Here is an 8975-nt window from a genome sequence, read left to right on the forward strand (position 1 = left end):
GGATTATCAGCAGCATTGCGGAGATAAAGGCGAGCGTCGGGGCTCTCTTTTCAATTCCTCGCTGCTTCCATTTGCCGAAATAGGGGAAAGTGTCGGAAAGATGTTTGCAAAGAACGCAGTCGCATTTCAGTTCTCGTCCTATTGCAGAAGCGCCCAACGCGTTGGGATCCGCAACGAACAGGTGAACGAACGGAAATGCGCTGCTGCCGCTGTTGTCACAGAACTTCGAGAAGCCGTTGGCAAACGACGCTGGCTTGTCCATCTTCCCGCTTGTTCGCCCGCCTGCCGTCGTCGCTGACAGAAATGACGACAGCGGTGAACAGTATCACAGGCATTCTGGGTTGGAGGTTTATTGTTCCCGATCGACCACCGATGAACGACTGTAACAGCTGTTAGTGCGGATGCTGTGAATCACACTACAGCAATAGCTGATGTTCGCTGCGACGCAGATATAACCACAACCAGCAGAATATTTTCTTTCCAGCGGCTTACCACGAGCCAAATAATAATTGTTCTTGTAAATACGATGAATTATTGTTTCCCTTACACCAAATAATACAGTACCTGACAGGATTAACAATGATCAGTTTCTAGTTTTGCAGGCGGCTGTATCATATAAAGTGTTAACTACCATATATATATATATATATGTATTTGCCCTAAGAAAACATTTTAGGAACATATAGGAGGCCACATGCACCTACCTGCTCCATTGGCATGTGTAAAAGCCTTTTGCTCAAATAGGCCTTATTTATTTTCATTTGTTGTTATTACATGCGCATAGCTAAAAGTTCATTCGTTACTGTTTGTCCTATTACCGTTGTCATCATCGTTGGTACAATAAATGTTGCTACGGTTGTGAGTGTATGCCGACCGGTAATTGTCTTCTGCACCTACAAAGCTGATGTTATTCCATGAATAATTTACGTTGATTCTTCTGCACAGAACGTTTTGTCGCTTCTGTTGCTGCAATAACTGTGCTGAAGGCTGTGACTGAGGCTACGATCTGAACTCGCTGGGGTTGGTTTACCACGAAGGGTCACATTTGGTTGCATTTTGGCAGCAGGATGACTTTGAGTAAATGTATCGGAACGGAAAACGCGTTTGCCGGGAGCATCGTGCGGCACAGAGAACTATCAGCAGCGCGACGCTACCGGTGGCGAACTCTCCGACAGTGCATGATACTTAGTTATGGTCGGACCGGTTCTGTCAGGCGTTGCCCCTGGCTTCTAATGAAGTGTAGACCAGAAAAGCTCCGTAGGGTGTCATGAGCAAGCAGAGGACAGACATCGAGGCCCTCTAGCAGGCCACCGATTTGAAAGCTGACATAGAGAGAGGAACGAATGGGAGCGAATTGGGTTGATGGCAAAAATGAAATGGTCTTTTCTAACGATTTAAAATTGGGCTCTACATTGCTCATGGTCTATGGACTATTTTTATTGCTTCCATGGTGACAGCAGAGAACGCGGCCCGGCAAAAGCCCTTTGCACGCTGAAAATCCTTGTCGAGTTCAACGGCGAAACATTATTACTTCATCGTCGTCGTCGTCGTCGTCGTCGCGACTCTTGTCATAACTAACATCAACACCGTTGATGCCGTTTAAAAAATGAAATAATAATAATAGTAGTACAGGATATCGAAACAGATTTTCGTTATTACAAACTATACTCGACTTTGTACACGTTTGAAAACACACTTAAAATTATGAGCAAATAAAAGTGACAGTTAGTGCATACTTATTTCTGCCGCCCTTCCTAACGGGACCAGAGAAAAAGAGCAAAAAGCGCTCGAGAAAGCTTTTGTTGCCGTTACTAGTACGGAAATTAGCATATCGCACTTTGGTACCTAATTAAGACAGCCATCACGAACAGTTCTGTAAATGCAAGTAAGCTCCGGGTTTCCCTTCAGATTTATTACCATTAGTTGCATTTTCTAGTACTAACTAGAGAAGGGCTTGTTCTAAATACATATCTGGCACGCATATTTAGTACTCTATTGACGGGTTTGTTCTGCTGCTCCGGTATGAAGCTCAACTCAGATCTGGACGACGATTCGTTCTCGGTAGAGGCAAGAAAGATATCAAGCTTTCCGTGAACGATAACCTAGCTACTTGGTAACTAAATTGTAAATGACCATATAAATTATATTCGACCGGCCGAAGTTATACAATAAGTGAAAAAAAAAAAAACTTAAGTAACATTTGATAGAACACTGATATACTAATAGTAATTGTCACGCATTTATGAAAGTGTTCCAAAATTCGAGATCTCTGGAAGGATCGACTGCTTCCTTTTTGAACAATATCCAACATTAATAAGGGTTCATTGTATCCGTTGCGTTAGACTAGCTCGAATCTACTTGGAACTGCCGCGAAGATATTTTTTTCTGTTGTGCGACCCCGTTCTTTCACCAGATTTTTTCTACTGGGTAGCACAGACCAAACCACTTGTTTGTTTACGGTATCCTTCAGACGGTTTTTTGCTAGTATCCATCAAACAAATTGTCTCTCGTGCGTACCGCATGGCTTTTCCTGTTTCCTATTGAATTCAGTTAGTAAAGAAGCTATTTTATTTAATCTCCAGCGTTCTTGTTATTGTTCTATAATATGCCCCTTGACGTGAATCCTATATTCAACTAATAAAGAACGCAATGTTTATGCTCTATTTTGCTGAAAAGCTTATGTAACCACGGCGGCTCCATGTGATGTCTTGAGGACCCTAATCACCTGCTTTCTATAGTCTTGAAGCTGTTAATTTCCGTTATCAAACTGATCACATCAGTAGCTAACTGTCATCTCGCTGAAGGTCTCTCCGCTCAGTACCTTCATCAATCATCGTCGTCAAGTTCCGCCAGCGTTCTCATTTCAAGGAACATAATCACTAGATATTGATTCTCAGCGGTAAACGCTATATGCAACCCTAAACTTATTACTATCTAATGATATTCAATCGACTTCTAACCGTAGATACTTGTGAAATTATGTGGTAATTTTTTATAGTGCAAAGTTCAAAAGTTACTCAATTTCTCGACTCCTAAAAAGCTCCAAACAAGCTAATAGATGTAAAATCCGCCTGAATATTGTCGATTTGAGAGCACAGATTGAATATTAGGCTTCACCAAAAAGGCAGGCACTCTACACTGGCGATTGATGCCCTTTAAAACTACAGTCATCTTCATTTTCTGTCATCTAAAACTAAACATTGACAACATTGCGGGATCATTTTCCTCAGCTATCACAGAGGCAAATGTTAAGAAATTTAGAGGACGGGGGTGCGTTGAGATTCAAATGAGCACTGAAGTGTTCTCTATAAGCTAAAGGCCGCCTTCATGTCGCGAAAGGTAGGTTTCATCACAACCACCCAATTTCTCGCAACAAACAATGCCATTAATAAAAACTGAAACCTCACGGTATATTTCACGGAAAATTGTTCACGAAATCTCCCACCAATTTACGGTTATAACGTTAAAAATATTTTTTTTTAATTTAATTTTGTTTTTTTGACAGTCCAGCTAACAGTATGAATATCAATAGTGGTAGCATAGGAAGAGAAACAAAAGGGTACCCGGCACGAAAAATCGCCACGTCGTCAAGCTAAGTAATCACTTCGTACAGTTAATAAATTATTGTGAATCGAGCCTAGTTTTTTAGGTTCTACAATTATCCAGATATTGCAACCAATTTTGTGTGTCTAGAATACCTCAAAAAGGAACTGAACTGGCATGATAGATTTGGGTTTCCCAGAGATCGCAACCCAGTTAGCTATTTCCGAGTTGTGCTTTCATTAAGTTGTCACCCTATAGTTTCGAGAAAAAACAAAAAGGAGAACCAAATAAACTAGAGCTCAACCTATATCGCTAATATATTTCACAAATAAATATAATACTTAAAACAATGAAAGGTGCTGAAGTAATTCGAAGTCCATAATTATGAAGTTTGGCCATTTTCCACACAATTTCTAATTAGTATGCTTCTTTTTTAGATTGACCAAATAGATTACAGCGATGGAACGTACTTACCAAATCAATGTGATTTCACTCGACGAGTCAGCTGGTAACAAACTCCTAATCAATTGATTGAAGCCGGTGCTCAATAATGGCCAGCCGCGCTCAGCTCTGCGATCACAATTATTACCTTGTCCATTTGTTAACGCCACAAACTATTAAAAACTGATCTTCTGTTTTAAGGGTAATAGACGGGTTGGGATAGCTCACTGCGCCTCCTGCCAGGATCGTGAAGGGACGCCCTTAAGGCAAGACGGTTAGGCCAGTTTGCTGATTCATCATAAAAATTGCATCAAGCAGTATGCATATTCGAAGTACAGGTATTTCTGCTCTTTTACTAATAAATATAATTGTATTCAATCAAGCAAAGAGGAGTTGTTTTATTTTTTAAAGAAAATGCCAGCTATAAGCAATAGGGTCAGAGCCATTGTTGCATTAGCCGAATGACTTGTCGGGCAAATCCAATGATAAACATAAACATTTTTCCAGTAGAGCAGGTCATAAAGGAGTTTAAAGTCGTCGTTGTCAAGGGAGTTCTGATAGTAATTGCAATACTATATGCAGATTTGCAGATCACTTATTTACCGTTATTTAGATCGGGGAGGCCTTGTAATCTACTGGGACGGTCAATTGCGAGCATCGAAAATAGGCCGAACAATGCTCCTCAGCTTTGGTTTTAAAGATCTTAGATCAACTTCGAAATTACGCAACTATCTGATCGTGCCCAAATAGCTATACTATTTTTTAGATGGCGTCCTTATGAGAACGAAACACGGCGATGTCATCGGAGGTATACACACAAGCTAGTACCGAATATGTTACCAGCAACGAGTCAGTCATGTTCGTCTTCTAGACGCCTTTTAGGAGCTTTTAACAATAAAATGTTTAAGCACTACAAAAGCTAACTGTGGTAGAACAGTTTTTTAAAAACATCATTTACCAAGTGACAGAACCGTAAAAACAATTGTAATCGTTCACTGGATATTCCTGGCTAAATCTAAAACGATTCTAACGTTGTCCGAATTTCAGCAATATATTCGTTCAGTGGCGGATACTTCGATATGATATGTATAAATGTTCCAAGGATGCAACTTTTTGGATACTGATAATTTACTATGCCATATGTCATACTTTTTACTATTGTCTATCAGCAACGGAATATTTATATGGCCAGTTTGGCAATGCGTTAAGCTTTCATGCCTAACTGGTTTGAACCTGTTTCACGACTGGTTTTGTACCTATTTGTACTAGGCCGTTATGGAAGGTAATCGGCTTAATTTAAAGCTTCTTCGATTATTGACGTAACGTGCCACTACTGGGTCCCTCTAAAGGCCTACAATACTAGATGAAAACTCGTTTCATGGATGATATGAACAAGCTTACAGCTATAGTTAAAAGTAATACTTGACCAGAGGAACTTGAGCGAGAACTACTGGTTCACGCTCAGTGAACTCCCGACAAGACAACAAGTTTGTTTGTATACCCTAATTCGATTATATATGCCATTACAGATGAGTGTGCTGCTGCACAAGTAACTCTTTTGTAAATCTACGACAGACAAAAATAGCGCGTACTTGAGATCTATCGGTAGTGTCCAAGAAAACGTTTTTGACTCGCGCAAAAGACTTTTCACTAAGATATGTCCTTATTAGACCTTAGATATGTGTTATGTATCACAAAAACCAGACGAATGCTCTCTGAGGCCAATGAAACATTGAGACCTGATCGATGACGTTGGCTTTTTAATTGACTCAAGAGGAAAGCGCTCGATCCTTCTTGAACGAGAAAATATCTACCCCCGATGCGAAAATCAATTGCAGAAATGATCGTGATGCTGTTTAGAGTCCAAAGGACATGCTTGCTATAAATAAAAACAATATTTCAACCAAGATTAATGAGCGTCGTGTCACGTGGAAGGAACTATCGCGCAATTGTGCTTTTTTCACGAAGATGGAGCCTGTGAGCGGTCAGGCTTTGATTTAGGTTGAACTCGAAACTGGCCGAGGTCGAACTAAATGCAACAGAACCACCAAGAATGTCACTTTTAGAGAACATCGTTAAAATATATGTTTTTGTTTAGATATGTTCCTAAAAACAGGTCATAAGAACCGGCTTACATTTAAGTCGGCCATACTGTATAGATCATCGACAATATGGCTTCGATTCTTCCTTTTAAACAGGTACTGGACCCGGTAGTGAGTAGAGTATTTACGGCTCTATGGTGCAACATAGCGATATATTTATATCTGCGACCGGCGCATCTAATATTTACGCTTAAAAATATTTGTCGCAAATCGATGACGTATCCAGTCGCTAAGTGCTAGACTTATGGAAGTGATATAGAACTCAATAGTTTCCGTATAGGTGCTGTATAATTGACGCTTATATATCTCATGATTTACCCACAGATCGCCTAATCTGTTTGAGGAGACCCTTTATTTTGCCAAGATGCATTGCTTCGCCCTCAAAATATAACTCCTATCACTTTGTTCAGATGGGTTTTAAAAAAGCCATGTCGTGTTTCTTTTCACTATGATTATATTCCATCGCTTCCCATACCCAGAATACGTAAGTAGGCGTAGGGAATACATTTAATAGAAGCCACATTCTCGAGCTCGATTTCGGCACAATTCTTTACATAATATACGCCTTATGTGTTGATATCCTAGCTGCCACCTTCCTAATAGGAGACCTAATTGAGAAACCTTATACACTAATCGTTAAAAGGGTATAATAGGGTAAGCCTATTTATCGCACACCTATTTTAGCACAACTATCGTCTGGTTCATATTTTCGTGAATGCATGTCTGAGTGGCTGAGTTTTGGCCGTCTGCTGCTGATAGTGGTCGTAATATGGTCTGCCGTTCGGCTCTATTACCATTTTCATATGACTAGGGCGGGTGGAAAGGGTGCTCTGTAGTCGCCGTGGAGAAAAACAGCGTGCCCATTTCGCTCGACTAGTACCGCTACCGACTGCCGGCAATAGATGGTGGGCAGAGGCAGCTGGAGTCAGCTGTAGTCTGCGGAGTCAAGGGAAAGTGGGAGGGCAGCACTAAAGGGAGGGAGGGAGGGAGGTAGGGAGGGAGGGAGGCCAGCATTAGCAGGCGAAGAAAGACTCTCGCTTTGACAAAAAAAGCGATAGCTACAGCATCAACAGCAATGCTTAGATAGGAACAGCTTTGTTATGGCTGGTTGGTGGGCAGTTTTCTAGTCTGTTTTTGGCATTCTGTCTGCTCCTTGCTACGCCGTTGTCTGCTCTAATTGTGTAGCAGTAGCGACAGTTCGTACATAAGCAAACGAACGAAGGTCGCTGGGAAAGGGTGTTGCTGGACAAACATTGATGGCAGATTTGCTTTCTCCGATAGCACTAGGTTGTTTCCCTAGGGTTTCTGCTGCTACAACTCTATGACGTAGCCTTCGCTCGATTCGACAGCACTGCCACATAGTGCCTGTATGAATTTTTACTATATAAATAGGATGTATGTATACGTGTGCGGGTAGCCGTGGTAACAGCAGCAGAAGAAGGAGCCGTCACCGCCTCTGCAGCCACTAGTCGTAAGGCTACGAACAATCTAGTGCTGGTTCTCCTTCGCTGTCGTCGTCCTTGTTGTTGTAATGTTATTCACCGCGGCGGTAACGCTACTGTGGCAAGGGGGAGGCGGAGGGTGAGGGTGTATTGGCGGTGGGCATTCGATGGATGCAGACGAGCCCGAGTGAGCAGCCAGCCATTGGGCAGCGCTCGAACAACGCAAGCGAACAAGGCGACAAGCAGCAGCAGAAAAGTTCCCGCGGCCTCGAGGGCCTCGACGAGTGTGCACGAAGCGACTCGAGGTCCTTCGAGAACCTCAACGTAATCGTCCAACATCACTACTCAACGACTACGTCACAAACGTAACCGTGTGTTTCAAAAGCCGTGTTACGAGTGTTTTATTATTTATTAGACACACTCCATCATCATTTTAACTATTAATCTACATTGTACTAATGCTTGCACTCTTCCTATTACCGATATCATACCACCATCATTACAACTTCTACCTTTTCTCAGTGTTGTTCTCCTTTGAACGCCCCAAGACCACATAACGGCGCCAGCAGCACTCATCGTATCATTGCCACCGTCCCCTTCTGCCATTGCCTGTTCTCAGTTGTCGATTCAACATCAACAAACTGCAGCTGTGCCAATAGTTGTGTACCAACTTTTCTCACTTCCGTCTCATCACTCTGATACATTGAGCCATTTCTACTTTGTCTTACGCTTGGTCTGTCTGTCTATATCGTTATAACTAATAGTGTAATATACTGTATAGAATAATAATGAGATCATAGATATTTAACAATCGTCGTTTGCTCTAGCGCTAGTGAACTTGCAAGTAATCTACGCTGATTTCGCAGATTCACTATTGGCGCCCCGTCAGGAACACACAAGCGTGCATCATGAAGCAGAAAAAGACGATAATAGAAAAAAACTACCAGCATTACCGCCGCTAAAAAGATACTCGATAGGCCGGACAGAGAAGGACGGAGAGCAAGGTTGGTGCAGGCCAAGAGAGGAACACGGAGGAAGCCGGGGAACAATAAGGAGATAGAACGAGACAACCGCGGCAACCAGGTCACGACTTGATCGTTGCTGCATCCTTTATCGTTCCGTACGACTCCGGTCGACCTGGGCGTCAAACAGCATGAAAAAAGAACGCAAATAATAACAGCAAAAAAAGAAACTGTCGCGGCAGAAGACAATAGAGCAACAGCAGTGTGAACAGCAGTAGCCCCAAAAAACGACAATAAAAATATCACAAATCGCAATTATTGCTGCCGCAACAACAGCAGCAGCAATAGCAGCAGGACAGCGTACAGTGTCTAAGGAAAGGAGGAACTAACAAGCCGCCTACCAGGAGTCCCACGCGCCCTTCGTGCATTTCGAAGACAACCACAAAAACTCGACACCACAGGGAAACGATAACCGCGACAACAAC

General features: G+C 42.2%; 1 long non-coding RNA gene across 2 annotated transcripts; it reads left to right on the forward strand.

The window, feature by feature from the left end:
- The first annotated feature begins 7336 nt into the window (after positions 1–7336).
- LOC111273212 (uncharacterized) lies at positions 7337–8720 on the forward strand. 2 transcript variants are annotated; one of them, XR_002687903.2, is made up of 2 exons: positions 7337–7899; positions 8395–8720. It is a non-coding gene; the product is annotated as an uncharacterized LOC111273212 (long non-coding RNA). The 2 variants fall into 2 exon arrangements; XR_015315975.1 differs by having other exon boundaries at positions 7491–7893.
- Positions 8721–8975: the final 255 nt, after the last annotated feature.

The sequence above is a fragment of the Varroa jacobsoni genome, unplaced genomic scaffold (assembly GCF_002532875.2).
Source record: "Varroa jacobsoni isolate VJ856 unplaced genomic scaffold, vjacob_1.0 contig05493, whole genome shotgun sequence".
In the NCBI taxonomy this organism is placed as follows: domain Eukaryota; kingdom Metazoa; phylum Arthropoda; class Arachnida; order Mesostigmata; family Varroidae; genus Varroa; species Varroa jacobsoni.